Source organism: Symphodus melops, assembly GCF_947650265.1.
Source record: "Symphodus melops genome assembly, chromosome: 9".
Taxonomy (NCBI): domain Eukaryota; kingdom Metazoa; phylum Chordata; class Actinopteri; order Labriformes; family Labridae; genus Symphodus; species Symphodus melops.
The window spans coordinates 970,408-990,718 of NC_136699.1; the positions used below are offsets into that span (position 1 = coordinate 970,408).

At 45.8% G+C, this 20,311-nt stretch overlaps 1 protein-coding gene across 6 annotated transcripts in view; it reads right to left on the bottom strand.

Annotated features, from left to right (window-relative positions):
- The window catches only part of lingo2 (leucine rich repeat and Ig domain containing 2), a 196,190-nt gene that overhangs the window by 52,062 nt on the left and 123,817 nt on the right, over positions 1-20,311 (bottom strand). Inside the window, exon 1 of one of the 6 annotated variants that reach the window (XM_079352038.1) lies at positions 17,725-18,510. The exons of the other annotated variants lie outside the window; for them this stretch is intronic. The gene's annotated coding sequence lies outside the window, so the exon portion shown is untranslated. Of the gene's footprint in view, positions 1-17,724; positions 18,511-20,311 lie in introns of those variants that run through there. 6 annotated transcript variants of the gene reach the window in all.

Below are 20,311 nucleotides of genomic sequence, written 5' to 3' on the forward strand. Positions count from 1 at the left end.
CACGACTGAAGATTAAATCATTTTGATGGGCGCTCTCATCGAGCTGCAGACAGAGCGTCCATCATCACAGCCTTCACAGTATTTTCTCTCTAAAGCCTTTTTTTATCATCTTGCAATTAATGGGGTTTCTTTAAGCACTTAAAGCAAACAGTGATTTATTGAAGGAGCGTCGACTTTAAAGAGCAGCAGCAGCGTTTAGAATATAAACAAATACAGAAACATCTCGTAAGAGGATTGATGCTTTTTTTTATACAAAACTCCTTTTAAACTGAACGCTAATCTCCGAGCTGTATGTCCAATGCTAATCCAGCAGTCACCTGTTACACCTATTACAGCCCACTTCCTGTTTGCAGGCCACAATGGGGATAATGTTAACGCTGCAGCAGCTGCGTTTAACAGCGATGGCACCGCAGGTTACTGCTTAAAAAAAGCCCGTCCATCGTGAGAACTTTAACTCCTTCTGCTCACGACTCGTGTGATCCACCGGGGAGCAGCACGCTGTCTTCCACTTAGATGGTTTGGGTAGACTCGGCAGGAGACGTCCAATGAGCATCTCGGGCTGAGTTTCCTCTCACAAAATAAGTCATGGCTCTGTGCAAAACATGGCAGCAGATGTGAAAAATGAAATCCCGCCTGTAGTGCATACATAGTGCTTTCACACGTGCAGAGAAAGGGGGGGGTCGGACAGTTGAGGGGATGACAGTCTGATGGTGTCAGCTGAGGGAAACCGTGTTCACATGCAAGGAATTTGTCCTGGTGTATTGGTGCAAAAACAGTTCAGAGTTATGCTGGTGCATGTGTGAACAGGTCAGGAGAACATCCAGAGAGATCCTCCTGACACAATCCAGATTATTTCCAGCAATGCATTTATTTATGGAAGACATTCAAAGATGTCTGAAAATATTTACTGCTGTGATTTTGAGCACAAGTTCAGTTTGGATCCGTCCTGGAACAGCCCTCTATTTCTGTTTGGAAGCAAAAAAAAAAAAAAAAAAAGGGATCCATGAAATGTTTGATTCTCTCACATGTGAACTGGAATCATGCAGAAGTGTTGCATAATGCATGGCGCTTGTCTAGTTTAAGACATGCAAATCAGCCCAAGTTCAGGAAATCCACTCAAGTTGATGGAAACCTTCCACGGTCACAGGCATGAAATATTTGTGATTCCTCCAAATGCTATTGATGCAGCCAAAGAAAAAGACGGAGGATGACGGATGAAAGTGGAGGGAGGAGAAATACGAGGAGAGAGAGAGAGTGAAGGGGAAAATGAAAGACAGAAACAGCTATAAGGTTTGTGGAATATAACAGCAGCTGTTCCTGGCTTTCTCTCCCGCTGTGATTTGACGAGGGATAAAAGATGTTGTGTCCCGCCACATGTACACTTTTAAGCTGAAAAAAGTCGCTGTTTCGCAGGAATTAAACAGGTAAAATCCCGTCCCATTCATGCACATCATCGTGCTGAGGCTTAGTAGAAGAAGAGTGTAACAAATACCCGATGTGGGAAATAAAAAATGATCCTCTCCGGGGAAACCGAGGCTGCATTTCATCACCTGTTGGAATAATGTTGTTATATGCTACGTTAAATAAGCAGCACCATTTGTGAGAATCCTCTCCATTCAGAGTTCAATAAAAGCACAACATGCTCACCACGCACCGACACACCGGCTCCAGGAAAATCGTTTTAATAACCACATGTTTCTAATTCTATTTATAAAGCCTGGAACACGAGGAAATAGTTCTCAGAGTGGATCTCACAAAGCATCACTTCCTGTCTCTCTCTCTGTCTGTGCTTTACTTTGTATAAATCAGTGTGATTGCATTGGAAAGGTCGTCTTTAAACATGTCAGAATAAAGGCTATTTAAATGGCGAGACACGAAAATTCCAACTGATTCCTTCATTCTGATCATTTCCTGCTCGGGTGCCTCCGTGACCTCCACGCTGCTGTGTTCCTGTCATGACGTAAACATCACAGCGCCATCGCCTCCCACAGTTCTTCTTTCTCTCCTCACGGTAGAAACCATCCGGCATCTTTATCGATCAGTCCAGAATCCATCACAGTCTATTTGGCGTGGTCGGCTTTCTGCAGGGAGTGTGCAGGAGCAGCGGCGGCGGCTCAGTCAATAGGTTTTTATAACAGGTAGCTGTATCAATATTTGTGGAGATAAAACATTACACCCTTCATTGTTTAGGAATCAATAGCTTTAAAGTTTTATCCCCGGACATGATAACTCACATTAGACCCTGCCGGCCAATAATGCAGCACATAAAGGGATTGTATTTTATAAAGAAGAAGCACACTATACCTAAACAAAGGCTGCGCTTCAGGGCTTAGGAGTAATGAAGGAATATGAGAGGTGAAAAATAAAGTGTGTTTTCCTCTGCAAACCCCAAAAAGAGCGGCGTGGTATTAAGAGCTGACAGCAGCTTGACAGTTCAGTGAGAATCCCCGGGATGCTTCACTTTTCAATTTCCCTCTAAACGGACAATTGGGAGAGGATGACAGGGTGCGACAGACATCACTTTGAATAAAGAGCCGGTGACAGGTCGTTCCTTTGAACCGCCGCCGAGGCTCCTCCTAGACTCTTAACCTTCCAGAGGAGGGGGAAAAAAAAAGGTTCAAACAACTGAATCGATAGCAATTTAGGACAACACTCTTGTCACTTCCTCCTTCTCCTCCTCCTCCTCCTTCTTCTTCTTCTTCTTCATCTCCCGCCACCCGGACTGCACCCTGGGAGACAATTTGCTGTGCGACAGCGCTCTGATAGGACAACAAAGAGAGCCCAGGACAAATGGTTCTTTGGAGGGAATTGATGGGACTCGGATGAGACGGATACGCTGATAAACATGTTCCATACTCGCCATGTTTTCCGCTCTGTATTCTCATGCAGCGCTCGACACAGTGACGGTGAAAAATACCGAAGATTTTGTTCTGCCTGCAGAGAGCGGAGATTTATCTACTGTGATACAAATTCATGCGAAACTCCAAATCAACACGAGAACATCTTCACAGAACGGACCAGCGCGAGCACCGAAGTTTAAACACTTGTGAAAAGAGGAATGACTCACTCTGCATGTTCTGCAATCATTAAAGACTCATCAGATGCATTTAGCTCGTGAGAGTTTAGTGGTCAGATCTGATGCATGAATTAATAAAGAATATAAATATTGCATTAATGGGAGAGGAAACTGCAGCATGAGGACAGATTATTTCCACCATAGGGGTAAAGTGAAATGCCTTCCCCTGAAGAGCTGACACATTCAGTGCAACCGAATGTGACTGGACTGAATCAGACGTGAAGATGATGTCGTTACGATGGTGATTGAAGGAAGTGATCATGTCTTTGTGAAAGCTGAATTGTTCTTGTCGTCTGTTAAGGAGGATGTACTGCTTTTATTCCACTCCCTCGGCCATTTTCTCCACTTCTGTTGAATGTGACAGATCAAACATTCATTTTAAACGTCAAGCGCGTCAAAACCACCGTGTCAGGCCGATGCAACTTCCTCCTTCGCATTGTGCTGTTGGATGCAGACACCACATGGCCCTCCTCCTCATCCATCAGCACCGCCATTATCTGGAGAGTGTCCTGTGAGGATTAGCTGAAGAAGAAAGGGCTCATCACTCGCCTGCTGTCCCGTCCACCATCGCGTCACTTCAATTCACACTACAGTGGGGTGATCCACTGAGAACCTGCAGTTCCTGGAGTGTCCACTAGAGGCTGGCTGCAGCAGCACAGGAAGTCACATACACACCCATTCAAACAGCCTGTTTTTACATGTTTACAGCACATAGGTGTGATTAGCTCATGTCTCCATCCACACACACTGTACGGGGGGGGGGGGAATGTTTTGATGACTCAGCAGTTTTGATTGGATGAAGGATCAGAGTTATTCACAATAAGTCGTGTAGCTGAGCTGATTGACAGGTGGGCGCCGTGTAACGGTTTGTCAGGAGGCTTAAAACCCGCCTCAGCTCTCAGCCTGTCGTTAGCTTGACTCAGAGTTAGCCTGAGACAGCATTTCCAGCACGGAGACCGCCATCCATGGGACTCCAGCGCCCCCTGCAGGGACACACGGAGGCTCCAGCGCCCCCTGCAGGGACACACGGGGGACTCCAGCGCCCCCTGCAGGAACACACGGGGGACTCCAGCGCCCCCTGCAGGGATACACGGGGGACTCTAGCGCCACTTTTGTTGGTGCTGTGACCAGGTGCTCTACCTACTCCTCTGACGTTAGCTTAAAGAGACGGTCGATTTTAAGCTAAAGCTTTTTCTTTACCGATGGTTTATAGTAAATCATCTTTTCCCGCTGCTCCCCTCACTCGCTGAGTGCATGCCTGACAAGTCTGTCACTGATGAATTATGGATAGGCTGGTCATTGCATGGATAAGTCATACCTTAAAGCATGCAGAGCTGTGTTTCCTGTAAGCTACAGCCTGCATATAGAGCACATATGCCACCGCTGTATGACTTCCTGGCACCAGCTGCAGCACAGGCAGATTTAAACAGACGGATTCGAGGGATGATTTCTTGTGACACTGACGCCTCTCGAGACTCTGCATTTTCTAACTATTCTTGGCAGGCCGGTCCAACAACATGTTATTAGCATTAGCCCATATAGGTTTACATTAAAGTACTGTTTAATAAGTCATCACACATTCATTTCAGTGCAATCTATTTCTAGGTATCCACGGCAACAAAACCAACGTTTGTTTTTGATTAGAATCATTTTTTTCAATCATGTGCAGACCTGCTCAGCTCCTTCATTGCACCTTTTTGTGTCTGATCTGTTTAAGATTCTGATGGTCATATTCCACAGTTAGGATAATAGTTTGTTTTGTGGTTGCTGAACTCAGCTCTCTGCCCGCTCATATAAAAGTAAATCAGCTTTTGACAGATTATCAGTGTTGGAGAGGGAGGTTTTTTTTTTTTTTTTAACATTCTATAGTTAATAAACAGGCAAAGCAATGACGCTCATCTTGTGATGCTTTTAATAAGCTGCACTGTATTAGTAAGGTTTCCTCAGTTGATAAAGGGCTTTTAATAAAGAAACACGTTCTGTTCTTTGGGATCCTGCAGATTTGTGCAGGATTCATCACCTGGTGGGCTCAATTTTCCATCTCCACAAAGTAGCTCATCAAAAGATTAAAAATGAATCAATGAAGTCGAATTAGACCGAGCCTTGTTTCTTTGGAAAAACCACAGATTTTATTTATTAAAGGATGAAGCTGTCTGTCCCTGCAGGGGGCGCTGGAGTCCCCCGTGTGTCCCTACAGGGGGCACTGGAGTCCCCCGTGTGTTCCTGCAGGGGGCGCTGGAGTCCCCTGTGTGTTCCTGCAGGGGGCGCTGGAGTCCCCCGTGTGTTCCTGCAGGGGGCGCTGGAGTCCCCTGTGTGTTCCTGCAGGGGGCGCTGGAGTCCCCCGTGTGTTCCTGCAGGGGGCGCTGGAGTCCCCCGTGTGTCCCTACAGGGGGCACTGGAGTCCCCCGTGTGTTCCTGCAGGGGGCACTGGAGTCCCCCGTGTGTCCCTGCAGGGGGCGCTGGAGTCCCCCGTGTGTCCCTGCAGGGGGCGCTGGAGTCCCATGGATGGCGGTCTCCGTGCTGGAAATGCTGTCTCAGGCTAACTTTGAGTCAAGCTAACGACAGGCTGAGAGCTGAGGCGGGTTTTAAGCCTCCTGACAAACCGTTACACGGCGCCCACCTGTCAATCAGCTCAGCTACACGCCTTATTGTGAATAACTCTGATCCTTCATCCAATCAAAACTGATGAGTCATCAAAACATTCCCCCCCGTACAGTGTGTGTGGATGGAGACATGAGCTAATCACACCTATGTGCTGTAAACATGTTCATGTCTGCTGTAACAACAGGCTTTTTGAATGGGTGTGTATGTGACTTCCTGAGCTGCTGCAGCCAGCCTCTAGTGGACACTCCAGGAACTGCAGGTTCTTACTCGTCAGAATCAGCTTCTTTTGTTAACATAGGAATTTGCTGCTTTTGTAAAAACCTTTTTTTAAAGCATCAGTCAAAGAAGATTCCTGATCTTTAAGAAATGTGACGTGATGCTAACACACACACGAGTTAAATACTGAGTGTTTCACATCTGTGTATCTTTCACATGAGCTGAGTCTGTAATGTAATGTGACACCACACACTAACATAATGAAAGTAATAACTCCATGAAATAAACACTAGCTTATACATTTTGTAGCATGTTTTCTTTTGTTCTTTTAATTTAATGACTCACTGGAGTTGGACTTCCAGAGGAGGCACTAACCTCTGTTATAACACAGCACAACATAAGTGCATCTCAGCACTTTAAATCTCCAACAGAGTGGAAAAAAACACAGACAAGGCTGAACAAGGGATCTCCATGAGAGCTTATTTTTGAACTACAAATATGGGGATCCATTCTGAAGTGCATGCACTAAAAGAGAAGGAAGCCGGAGAAGAAAAATGGCAATCAAATATTCAACACTCTCTTGGGCTCTGGCACGCAACAGCCCTGTTAACCTGACCCAACTCCTGGGCTGTCGTCAAATGCAGCTCCACCGCCATTAAATATTAACCTCCTGCAATCTGTGGCTCACACAAGCACTGAGGAGCCATGACGGGGCCTCACAACTGATCCACACATGCATGAAATGTATACATCCAAACATGTGGCCAGTCTTTGCTACACATATACATTAAGATGATACGATACGATATGACACGCAGGGAATACTGTGCATTAAAGGCGCAAAATGAAAGAATGAAGGATTTCTTCTTTTTATCGCCCCGAAAAACAAACTGTACTCAAAGTATAACTCATATAAACTCATATAAGCTCATATAAGCCGTCATCACGTCTCTGTACGTTCATCTGAGACCGTGTCCCAGTCTTTGAATTTACATCGTGTGTGTGTGTGTGTGTGTGTGTGTGTGTGTGTGTGCACAGCAGGAGCTCCACACACACACACAATCAGACCTGCACACACACACCTCTGCGCTTCTCTGCTGGCTCCACAGTTACTACCTCTCACTTTGTCCCTCCACTAAGCCTCCATGACATTTAGATTGAACGTCACGTCGTGTGTCACCCACCTGGGGAGGGGCTGCTGCCCTTTGTGATGTCATGAAGGGAAAATCTCCAAACGGCCTGTTTGAGCACACATTTTCTGAAAAGTGGAGCAGGCAGAAGATGGAGAGGATGGACTTTTCTCATCATTGGGGGGTTTGGAGACAGACACATGTTAGAGAAGAGTAGAGTGCATAATATGTGACCTTTAAATTATTTTCAGGATGAGCTTATGATTGAAAAGATAAATCTTATCATTCAGCAAATCAGAGCTATGTGGTTTTTGTACCAGGCTGTAAACATGTTAATTTCTGATTTTTGAATAATTTTTTAATTGCATTGATTTGCTGTACTTCCACAGCCAGCCTCTCGCAGACATTCAAAGAAACTGCAGGATTTTGCACTTCAGCGTCGGCTTCATTTAGCAACAGTTTACAGCTTGTGTGAAACCTGTTTTAAAGCATCAGCATTTCAGGATTAGCTTCTCATAGAAAGGTAGACAGGTGACAAGTAAAAGCCTGGATGGATATTGAAGGAGCGTCAAACGTCATAAAAAAAGAGGATTAAGTAGCGTAAAGGATGAAAGTGATATTTCATAATCGACCCCTGTGGCGCTCCATCATTAACAGTTTAAAGGACGGATTTAACAGCGAAGGTTCACATGCAACCAATTTAATGATTCATCCATAAAACCTGCCGGCTGCCATTTTTAAAAGAAAAAGGGATGAGTCGTGGTTTATGAGGTTATTAAATAAAGAAACCCATTTTCTTCCGAAACAACACACACAACTAAATCAATATGATCCGAGGGGTCTCTTTATTTGAATTCAATTGTATGCTTTGATTGAAGGGAAATAAAGATAAAAATTGTCTTTCTAACCTGCTAAAAACTTGAACCCTCAATATTGACTTCAGAATGTACGTGGTGTATTGTTTATGTAATGAATTCATACGTGAATGTTGTGCAGAAAATGTCAACCTATTTGGGAGGTGATAAACGGGGTGAAAAGCAATCTTCTTGGGTGCGAGTGTTTCAGCTCTGCAGTGATGTAATCCAGGCCTGATGAAGCGGCGCCGCTCCGTGTGCCTAACACCGTTCATGCTTCAGTGAGCGCTAAGGCTCCGGGCAGAACAGATGATAAAGTCGTCGTTGTTTTTGTCCTTGTCATGTGACATGCTTTCACAGGGGATGGAAATATCACTTGATCTCATTCAAACATTTTAATTTCAAGGACTTTTAAGGCCTTGAAATTGATCAGCTGATCACCGTATTCAATCATTGGGGACGTCTATGAACGATCATGTATTGAACAATTCAGTTGACCCCCCCCCATGGAGTCTAGACCTGGAGAGAGGAAGGGGCTATGTTGAATATAACCAGTGTTCCTGCTTGAACTTACGCTGCGCTCCGTGTGTGTGTGAGTGTGTGTGTGTGTGTGTGTGTTTTAAGCACTGCAGTGTACGTTATAAAATAAAACGTCTTGACTTAATGAATTAACACAAATCTAATTTGTAGTTTGGATGATAGTCAGGTTATCATTGGTGGTTTTCCTTTATCTTGAGACTGTAAAATTACCGCCGAGCCTCTCGGGTGATTTAATGGAGAGGAAAATGTCAAGACGAGGACATGGAGAAGACTTCCTGTGCAGGAGCAAATTTGATTTTTTTTTTTTTGAACCCGCCCTGAGCAAGGCTGACAAGATGAAACCAGACTGGACTCGGAACAACAAAGGCTCCTGTAAGGGGGACTGCACTCTGACTCATTCTCTGCAGCTTTAACAAGCTGTCTGCAAAGAGGCCATGTCTTTGTTCAAAGCACAGTAGCATTCACGCTCTTTATCTCTTTCTATTCTCTCCGGGTCTCTCAGCCATGTTCACTCACATGTTGAAATCGCACAAAGACAAACACACTTGTGTGTATGCACTGGTCATTTTTCGGTCTCTCACTGTAAACGTTGGGATTTCACAGATGTCCTGCAGTAGACCAATCCCTGTGAAATAAAGGATTTGTTATTCTGCACCACAGTGCATCAGATCTTCCCATCCTCTCCGTCTTCTGCCTGCTCCACTTTTCAGAAAATGTGTGCTCAAACAGGCCGTTTGGAGATGTTCCCTTCATGACATCACAAAGGGCAGTAGCCCCTCCCCCAGGTGGGTGACACTCCCACAGCTAGGTGTTTGTTCTGCCCTCTGAGTCTGCCTTCTCACCGTAAACAATAGGACATGGAGCCAGAAAGCAGCGAGTACACCCGAGCCCTTCCAGAGAGGGGGCGTGGTCAGACACAGCTCATTTACATATTTAAAGCTACAGACACAGAAACAGCCTGTTCTGAGCAGGGCTGAAATAGAGGGGTTTATAGACATGATCAAATACAGGATCAGAGTGGATTTACAACAACACACTTCACACACATGATGAAGAGGAGCTCTGACGTATGAAGAGGATAATAACATGATCTGTGAAAAAACTACTGACGTCTCTTTAATATTTCATAAATGTTGCCAACGCATTTGTGCAATTTAGACCGAGTGCAGGAGTCTGGAAACAATATTTGGCAAATGAAACAAGAAATGAACAAAATGTAATTTCTTCTTCTGTTGTATTGAAAGAGGTGTTGACACTGTTTGATTTTAAGTCTTATCTTCTGGTATTATGGCAATCCGTCAGTGTTGAAACTGAAAAACTGACTCTCAGTGCAGAAACACAAGATTTAATTCTCACTATGAAAAGCTGAGAATAACCACGTTGTTAGTGATATTAATGGTTGCACTTTTGGGACGCTTCACCGCCTTTAAAATAACACGTGTGATGGTGAGAGAGGTGACGCTGCCTCGCTGCTAACTTGGTTTCACTTGCCGTCTAATTGCGGTGCAGCCAGCACCCTCTAGTCAGCAGCAGTCGCTGGTTAATCTGTCGGGGTTTTACACTTCCGTTTTGGCTGCACAGGAACATTAACACAGTTTGCATTCATAGCAGGTCCGTGTGGGTGTCCCATAATCCTGTGAACAAAGCACTCAATCCTTCAGAATACACAAAGATAAACAACAAGCGGTGGCAATGACACAGCACGAAGTCAAGTCGGCCATCTTTCCTTATTAGGCTTCCTTTTAAACACAGTTAAGAGACGCTGCGACTGAAAGCCTTCATTTTCAGGGGGAAAGGTTTGAGCTCAGCAGTGCCACAATCTTCTCCCGCAGAACTCATTATCTCGTCCCCTTTGTCACGAGGAGCGACCGGCCACATCACGGAGTATTCTTCACTCTCTGACTCCAGGCTGTGTTGTGCTAACAGGTCAGTCATACAAGAGGGGACAAGGGTGCTCCACATCAATGCAAAGGCTGGAGTAATTATTGGCTATACAAGCTGCTGACCGACACACACACACACACACACACAGATTTTGGAGTCACTGGCGAGCATCGATTCTTTTGAAATAAGTCACTGTTTAACGACACAGCCATGAGGGTCACAATTTAATCAACGGCACTGCATACCAAACAAACGGCAGCCGGGATGAATGGATGTTTCCTTCAAAACAACTGAACACGCTAATTTGTCTCGAGCTGTTCGGTATCTGCTTTTAAAAAAAAAAAAAACCTCTGGTTTCATCAGCAGCACATACACGCTGAGGCTGAGGTTGAAAAACAGATTTTGGATTGCTCATTAACGCTCGATATTCTGGTCCAAGAGGAACCTTTCCCTCCTTTCAAAAGAAATGCAAATAACAGTTGACGTTAAGCGCGGTCACTCCTGATGACGTTTGTGCAGAAAACTCACCTCCAACGAAACGAGACGATCCACCTGGATTTGGATCGCTCTCGACTTGCTGAATCATGCATCTTTGACTCTGACTCTAAAAATCCGCTTTGGATCAAATAATTATCTGTGATTCGATCCTGCAGGACGTGAAACACGTTTGTCTTTTATCCCTTCTTTTCTCTCACCTCCGCTGTGATGGGATTTGTCTTTACAATGAATGCACAAACATCTGGCTTGGCACATTCCTGTGCACTTTACAACCCGTTTCCCTGCATGTCAACGTACGCCGCGGCTCGGCCTGTCACCGGGGTAATGAATAGCAGCAGAAGTTAGATAAATAAAATAAAATATTTGTCTGGCGCCGGCTCTGTTCAAGCTACTTTAAGTGGCACACACGTCTTCCTGCTGTCAGCACAATATCAGAGCGAGGGGAGCAGGAAGGCTGCCTTATCAAGATATTTATCATCAGCGTGCACGTCGGCTGCAATCGCCATTCAGCACCGCTGGCCTTTAAGAACTCCTCTGACACTTTTCTCGGCTTATCTCTAAAAAGAAAAATCCATTTTGTTTCATTATTACTTTTCACCCAGTGTAATTGCTTGTCAACCCCTCCTGTATTCAATTAAATCCAACACCAGCATGAGCACACTGCCATATCATCAACATTATCTTTATTATGTCCAAGTCCCATAAAAATACGCCTCGACAGCTCGAGTGTGTCACAGAGTGCTTCTATGTGAAATGAAGGCGTCTCAGTCACAGATTTCATGTTGCATCGTCGCTTTTTAACGAGTGCTTTCCACGACTGTTACTATGAAAATACTGCTTTTGATGGTCAAATATTGCAGTGTTTTGTGCCGGTGCTTGAAAAGCAATCTTGCAGGAAACGGGTTTGCTCGGTGTGATGTGGAGTTGGAAAGCCATCGGGGACGACACAGCTTCACCGAGGTTTAACTGAGGCCAAAATCCCTCTGAGGGCTTTTCTCATAAACCCTAAATTACAGATAAATTTGCAAAGTAAGCCTCCTTAAATGTGAGACACAGACTGAAGTTTGAGGAGCTATCCCGAGTTCACGTCAGTGCAGTTTTCCAGCTAACGCAGCATGATTTCCTTTGCAGCTGTACACCTGAAGAGCTGCTTTGTTCTTCTCTATAAAAGAGCGGCTTGATCTGCATTATAATGAAGCAGTTTCAACCGACTCACAGGTGCAAAGACATCCTGCGCCACGCCGTCTTTATGGTTATAGCAGAGTTGTCACACAGAAAGGATGTCCTGGGATTGAACCAGTGTAGTTCCTGCTGAAAACGCCATGTTCTGCTTTGGTTGTGTGTGTGTGTGTGTGTGTGGGGGGGGGGGGGGGGTTATAATCTGATTTTCTTTGATTCTAAATCGAGTCAAAACTGAATCTTCTTTATACCATATGAAGGAAAAGGAAAATCACGGTGGCTCCGTCTGCAGAGACTTGGGATGGGAACAAGTTCACGTCTGAATATTGGTCTTGCAGCCAGTTCAATAAGCGCTGTTGAGGTGCCCATGAGCAAGGCTCTGGACCCAGCTGCCTCACTCTGACATCTCTCAGTGCATGCATCCTGTTTGTCCAGCTTTCCTCAATCAGAGAGTGGGGCGAGATCACTTCAGTAGATCTGCTTCTTCTTTCAATTAACTGAAAGAATAATAATAAATGTGCCGGAATTCAACTCTCGATCTGACGGACGGGAGCACGAGTCCAACACAGATGTCAGAACATCACAGAACTTTAACCACCCTACAGTCCAGCTCGAGCAGACGCACAGTCCGCCTGAGAGACAAACTGTCAAACTGATTGGATGACGGGTCGCTGCCGTAGCTCAGCTGGAGGAGGAGGCGGCTCATGTTCAGTCCTCGTCACCATGGTGACAGGTTCAACTCCCAATCCTCACGCTGTTTGCTGCATGTCATCCTAATGCTCTCCCTCTCTCTCTCTAACGATCCAAATAAAGTCTTCAACCATCAAAATAACCACAAAGACACGACTGGTCAGCACTTTAGGATTTACTTTCATGACTCAACACTTTGTGAAGAACATGTCATAATGTTGAGGTTAAGTTTTGTTTCGACGCTGCCCCCTTCTGGTTGCTTAAATGCACCCTGACTCTTTAAGTGCGGTGGCGTGCAGACAGCTGTCGCTAACCGTCCATGAGCACTTTTTGTTTTGAGGCTAAATGTAAGTTTTTAAGTCGTCGCTTAATCGAGCAGAGCTGTGAGCTAGCAGCATGTTTTAGTTAGCATATTTTTTTACTTTGGTATTTTCTGATGAATTATGCAATTTGTGCTTTGTTGAATATTTACAAAAGAAAAACAGCTCTGTGAATTATTCAACAAATGACAGAAAAGTTTCGCCCTGTACTCTTCAGAGGACTCGTGCCGTCTATCTTTGAACTCAGGGGACTCGATGCAAAGACAGAGGAACTTCACATACCTCTCTCTGTTTCCGTTAGTGAGACAATGACCCTCATCAAGATGTGTTAGCATAACTGTCAGTTAGCTTTCGTGTGCAGCTCAGTGAGCAAACAGTGTGAGTCAGTGGTGAGGAACACAGTGCGCTGAAGTCAGAGCCAAAATAACCAGACTCCAACCCTGAATCAGGTGATCAGATCCAGGATCAGGATCAAGTCCTGCCGTGAGACTATCAAAGGTGTGTCACTGAACTTTTTCAGATCCATTCAGAAGTTTAAAAGTAGAAGGGATGAATCTACAGCATCTTTCCATCAGACACGATCCTGACTGAAGGAGCAGCTCGTCCTGCAGAGATGCAACAATAGCGCCGATGTTTCAATTAGCAATTTAGCCGCTTGCTCGTTGACTCCCACGATGTCACCATTTTCTCTCATCTCCAATGCTGGAAACAAGTCCGAGTTCGTCCTGCAGGCACGCGTCAAGCTGGACAAATGAGATCTGACCGTCTCTTCCGGACAGGAAGTCAGACAAGGAAACGCACAGAGCGTCCGGTCTATTTCAAAATAAAACACAACACACAGACTCCTGATCGTATATTCCATCATCGAGTGACCGTGGTTAACCCTTTCAGCACCGCTGTGACTGCTGACAGGTGGAGGGGAGGAGCTACATGTCTGCACATCGACAGAGATACAGAACATGAGAGTTTGAAGACATAACGCACTGTTTGAACAGAGAGACGAGTTCATCCTATTTAAAGGTTTAATAGCCTGAAGATGCTGAACCTTCATGTGCCACCTAAAAAGCAGCCAAACAACAAAACAGCCAGATGTTGACGTGATTGAACATGACAGGCCGCGTCTTTGCTCACAGTGATGTGTCATGTTTGATTTCTGGGAGTTCAAACCTTCCCCGGCACGCTTGTGATGAATCGTGTTTATTATTATTATCCCTCCTGATGGAGCAGAAACACACATTATAGTTACAGTAGATGTTTTAGTTCAAGAGGTGCAAGGACACACCCATCAAGTCAGGGATTTTCTGCAGTTGAAATATTTGGAGTGTGTTTGTTAAAGTCAAACAAGGGTAAGCCTGCTGCTCCACGAACAGATTTTAGCCACTGAGTCACCTTAAAACATCGCCAATGCCAACAAGTTTGCATGATGTTTGACCGGAGCACAGTTTGAGCCAGCTAAGCGCCCCAGCAGAGAAACAGGGGAGACTTGGCAGACTTTTAGGAGAGAGAGCAGGAGAGCGAGCGAGAGAGAGAGAGAGAGAGAGAGAAAAGACAAACTTCTCCACACAATGGCTGGCGCGGCGCGGCCGGTCCGGGCCTGCAGCTTCTCCCGGGGGAGCAGAAAACTTTTAATCTAATTAAACCAAGAACAGGAAAGACGAGTTGAAAGATAAGGGTGCCACAGAGAGTCGGCTGCCCGGCGCAACACCACCTCTATTCATCATCCTCCGCAGCAGCGGCGGCTGAACAGAGTTTTTTTTTTTTTTTTTTTTAAGACCTCGAGGGCGACATGCGCACAGTCCAAGAGGAAAGGTCCAAGAAGTGACGGTATTAAATGGAAGCTCGGCTCGAGAGCTGCAGTCTGACAACACAGACACAAACACTTTAGGGCCCCTGGTCAGTAAGGGGCCCCTGAGGGCTCACCAAAGCTGTGGCTTAAAAATGTGCAAATGTTGCAACGCGGGAAGGACGGCTCTCACGCTCGTTGCCCTGCTGAGCGTTGCATGCAGAGGAGTCGGCATAGACCAGGACAATGGAGATGAATCCTGGGCCCCCCAATGAGTTAATGTTGGGCCCCACCAGAACCACCGCTGTGGGCAACAGCATATTTATGCAGATGATACCTGCTCTTAAAGTGCGTCTGGTACATGTTGGAAATATAACAATGGAAGAAAATAACAGCTCCAGTATGAATGGACCTCCTTACATCAGTTTGTGTTTGGATAAACACAGTCTGTACTGCTGCTCCTGTTACACACTGTATGAAGAGCGCTGCCTTCTTTCTCACTGTACCTGAGTCTGCTCGTGCTAAATGTCATGGCAGGAAGTTCAGGCTCCCCTTCCCTCCACAACTCATATCAGCATATAAACCTAGTCGTCATCACTTTTCCTCGTGGCTGCGAGTTCTTTGTTTTTTATTTGAGTTATTTATGTCTTATGAGTCAACCTGGTCCAACATGAATCCCAAAAGTTTGTGATGGACTTCTTTTATATGCAGGACATAAAAAAAATGTTTTTCCCCCAAGTGGAGAGATTTATGTGTCAGTTTGACATTGTTAAAAAAAATCTGTGTGATTGCAGATCTTATAACTGAACGAGGAAGAAGGAGCGCTGCACAAAGCAATATGGGCCGTGGGCGTCGTGCTGGTATTAAAGGTGGGCGAGGACACCAAGAGTTAATCAGCGTATGCAGACTTTAAATGAATGTAAGAAGGTAAAGCAGTGTAATCAGTGACGCTCTGTTGAGCGCCGTGTTTCTGGACCACAGCTACAAGGTCAGGTGGCAGCTGGCTGACATGCAGCACACAGGCACGACTGGAAGTGTCTTAATTAAAGGAGGTGACTGAGATGAATGAACTCAAGATAAATATCAGAGTGTATCAGAGCCCGACTGATTCACCAGCCAGAAAATGATATCAGCCGATATTAGCATGATTTAAAACATTACTCAAGCTACTGTTTCATCTTAATGTCATCGTATGTCACCAGCAGAGGGCGCTATATGCATTACAACCACAGCGTGCCCTTGAGCAAGGCAAGAAAACACCCATAGCTCGGCGTGTAGCAGCCGCCTCACGCTGAGCTCTCTCCACTGATGCATTGTGTTTGTGCACGTGTGTGTGTGTGTGTGTGTGTGTGTGTGTGTGTTTTTAACATGTGTGAGACGTGTCGCACATTTATAGTTAATCAATAAAGTCAGTCGATGATTTACAGGTGGAACCGACTCGGAGCTCGCAGCGTCCTGTGTGAAAGAAATACTTCACTGGGTCCAATAACGGAGGAAGACTGAGAGAAGGCGTCCTCCTGAGGGACGGCTCAGAGACGCGTCCTTCACACGTGTAACAAATAACAACTGTTGGCAGCTCTAATTCAAACAAAGGCCGATCACGCGCTCCTTCCCCGCACACGGCGAGACAGTTACAAGCTGTGAAAGTGGCTTTCATGTTTTTCGCTCGCCGGGAGGGTCGCACACAGCAGGTAATAATTCCTTTACAGTATGTGGTAATAATTAGTAATCTTCATCGTGCAGCTGTTGGGGATGTTTGCTGTCCCATCAAAAAAAAAAAAAAAAAAAAAAAAACCTTCCCGCTTCCTGACACATCTCATTATGCGACTCCTACGTGTTTGTGGAAACAGCGTTGACAAGAGGCGCATACGCTGCGGCGTGCATGAATATAAATAAGCTCAATGGTCACTCTCTGAAATGTCTTTAATGGGAATGTGACATGCTTTACTAATCTAATAAAATCCTTTTTTTTTACTGCAGCCAGGCGCCCTCCGCATTTCTCTTCATATGAATACAATCTGTGAGTATAAAAGTAATTAGCTTCTATGTGAAATGCATCAACTCAGCCGAGCATTGCAAGCTTAATTAACAGGGCGACCCTCGGCTGTGCCACATGCCAGTAGGACGCCCCGGATTTAACCTTTTAGCTGAGGCTTGAACCGCAAACACGCCGCCTATCATCTCATAAACGTGTGATTGTATTAGCCTCTCGTGCTTTTTAATTTTTCTGAAGCCGCGCTCGGCGATTAACTCATCGTGTCTGAGAAGAGTCCGGCGGCGTGCACATGGAGCGGTCCTCGAAGCCGTGTCTGAAGGGGGGGGGGGAGGGGGTGGATCTGACCTCTGACCTCTGTCCCGCTGTTTGCAGGCCTCGGCGTCTTAATTAAGATGATGACAGTGGTGATGACATTCATTTATTCAGAGATAAGATAATAAGCGTGGAACATCATTAAAAGTTCGGAGGCTTTTTTCATTCGAGCCGCCATTAGCTGTAAACATCCCGACTGCAGTCAATTACCGGGTTGTTTGCATCCTGCATGGTGACCTTATCCGAGCTGACAAATGGCCAATTTCTTCACACCACTCTGCATCCCAGCATGCTTTGCCTTTTCTTATTTATTGCCTAGTTTATAAATGCCACATTTGTTCCTGTTTATTCCCAAAGAGGCTTCTTTCGTTTCATGTTTCTCCTCCGTCAAGGCCTCTGCTCTAACCGTCCTCTTGATATGGATTTCATTACCCTTCACTGCCAACAGAAACAGAAAGGTGGTCGGCCTGTCTCTCTGTCTGTTCGATAAAACACACTCACCGTGTGGTGGAGAGAACACGTGCGAGTGTAAATTAAAGACTCTTTAACATCAACATTAGATGTGTAAATACGGCGAGGAGACGCAGTGTAGTTCAGGATGAGTGCCTGTATGATTCTTATGGAAGAGTAAACTAGAATCACCTGGACCAACCAGACGACAGCGGCCCGGTGCTGGCAGCGCTCCGAGCTCGTATCCTCGGGGTAACGACTCCTCACTGTCTGAACTTGCTGTGTATGCTGATGCCACACTGCTCGGAGTTTTACCGTCCTTCCGGCTCACAGGAGAGAGAGAGAGAGAGCGAGGTCAGGCTCACCTTCAGTCAGGCGTAAAAATGAAGTCCACTCCCTCACCGAGCACATCGCTCAAGACGATCCCGACTCCCGATTAAACACATAAAACGCCGTCTTATGAGCTTCCTGCGTCGTATATTTCCCTGTAAACTGCTGAGGACCGAGTCCATCGAAAGCGAGGAGGATTCAGGATGTGAAACAGTGAAGAGGGGGAGAGGGCTTTAAAAGTCACAATGTGCCTGTTGGCTCTCATTGACTCGCTCTAGTGTGGCCCTGTACTTTGAGTATTTCCCGGCGTACTCAGTTCAATGTGTGCACGCTCATTTCTCCACAATGTATTCATCCATTCTGCCTTCGCTGCCGTCCTCGGATCACTCCATTTGCATGAAGAGCTCGAAAACCCACAAATAGACTGCTGGTTTGTCCAGGCAGCAGACCGAGACAAAGACAGGCCAGCCAGTTACCTAAGGATGGCTGGTTTGATTCCTGTTAGTGACAGAAGGCTGCGTCTGTCTGCCAACAACTGGAGGCGGATTGCATCTTTGAGACCACCATCCACAATCAAGAGCCCATGAGCAAACGGCTGAACCCCGGCTGCTGCTGCTCTCAGGGTGCTGCACTCTGCTCGACCTCGATGATCTGACCCCCGCCATGAAACGCCCAGAACAGCCCGCCACTCCGCTGTTGATCTCCCTCCACTGGCTTTAAAACTCTGCTGCTCGCTTACAGGAACAGCGACAATGTCTCCTCCAGGTCTACACTTGGCTCTGCCAATGAAAGGTGTCTGATCCGACCTTTACTACAGGCTCCTCGGGCTCTAATTGGATTATCCCCCTCTGTCGCCCCCCGGTGGTGGATCGAACTCGATCTGCAGCTTTCAGTAAAAGCTAAAGACTCAGCTCTTTGTGAACATCTCCGACCTTCGTGATGATGATTTTAAGATGGCTTCTATGTTGATCAGAACTTTGAAGTTGGTCACTGCTCTGCCTCTGGTCACTTCCTGTCACCACCTGTGTGTCCAATCAGACTTGATCTTTTTGCTCTTCCTCTCTGATATGATAAAAGTGTGTGCAAAGTGAATTGTATCTTGCATGAATAACCCGGGAAGGCTTTGCTGGTTGGTTGATCTGTGGAAAGTAAACTTCTGCTCGTCGATCAATGGTCATAATGAAGAGTTCATTTCATCTTTGACGGCATCACTTTTCAGAGTTACGTCAAGTACAGAGGATAAACATGAAGGATTCAAACTCTTCAAAGCTGATCATTGGCTGCTTTGAGAACACATCGTTAAGAGTTGAGCGCTCGTTACGCTCTTTAAGGAAGGCCTCTCCACACTGAACTGAAGAAGTGGGATAAACACGGGAACTATCAGGGCTGTGTGACGAGATGAGGCAGCTATCAATTAAACAGGATTCACACTAATCTGTGGTTTATAATGATGTTGTGGGTGAGCAAGAGGAATTACTTCAAGTTGACTTCCTCTGATCATCTTGGAAGAAGCGTCACAGGAATTAATTTAGGATATGATGAAAAGTCAAAACTACTCAAAACCAGTTTTTTTTTCTTTTCTTTAAATGCTCAAAACAGCAACGACCCCCCGAGGAGCGAGCAGATCATCTGGGTCGTTTGGTATGCTGCAGAGCCACAGGTCTGGCTTCAAGGGGCTTCTTTCACCTTGCTCTCTGTGTGTGTGTGTGTGTGTGTGTGTGTTCACTTCTTGGACAGGGGCCACTGGATATGTGAGACTGAAGGTTGATGGTCCAGTGCTCCTGCCTTCCCCACTCTCAATCACTGCATTCTAAGGGCTGTAAGCTTGTTAGCTCTCAGGCTAATTTCCTGCATGACATCGGCTTGTTTGTTTCATTGCACTTGATCCATCGGGCCGTTTCCCTCCCAGCCGTGACGGTCAGGAATGCACCTGCACGAGGCGTCTTTATGATCATGTGGTTGGAATCAGTCAATGTGTGAGCAGGGAAGTCCACGTCCTCTGCTTCACTCCTTCCTGCAGCTGAAGTGTGCCGACTGGAGAAGGGTTGGGTTCAACAGATGCATAAAAGTGATCGATCATTAAGGACCATCTATCTAGTTTAGTGAATGATAACAGGAAATGGGCTGTGACTGCTTCCTTATGTGCAGGGTTCTGGGTTGTAGTTTTACATTTGCACCTGAACGACATGCAGAAAGGGCAATTTGAAAATCCCTCGGGGGGGAAAGTCGATTTTCCTCTCTTGTTGTTGAGACATGTTACGCGCGCGCACACACACACACACACACACACACACACACACACACACACACACACACACACACACACACACACACACACACACACACACACACACACACACACACACACACACACACACACACACACACACACACACACACACACACAGGATCAGTTGGACATGCTCTAATGGAGAGATGTCAGAGTGAG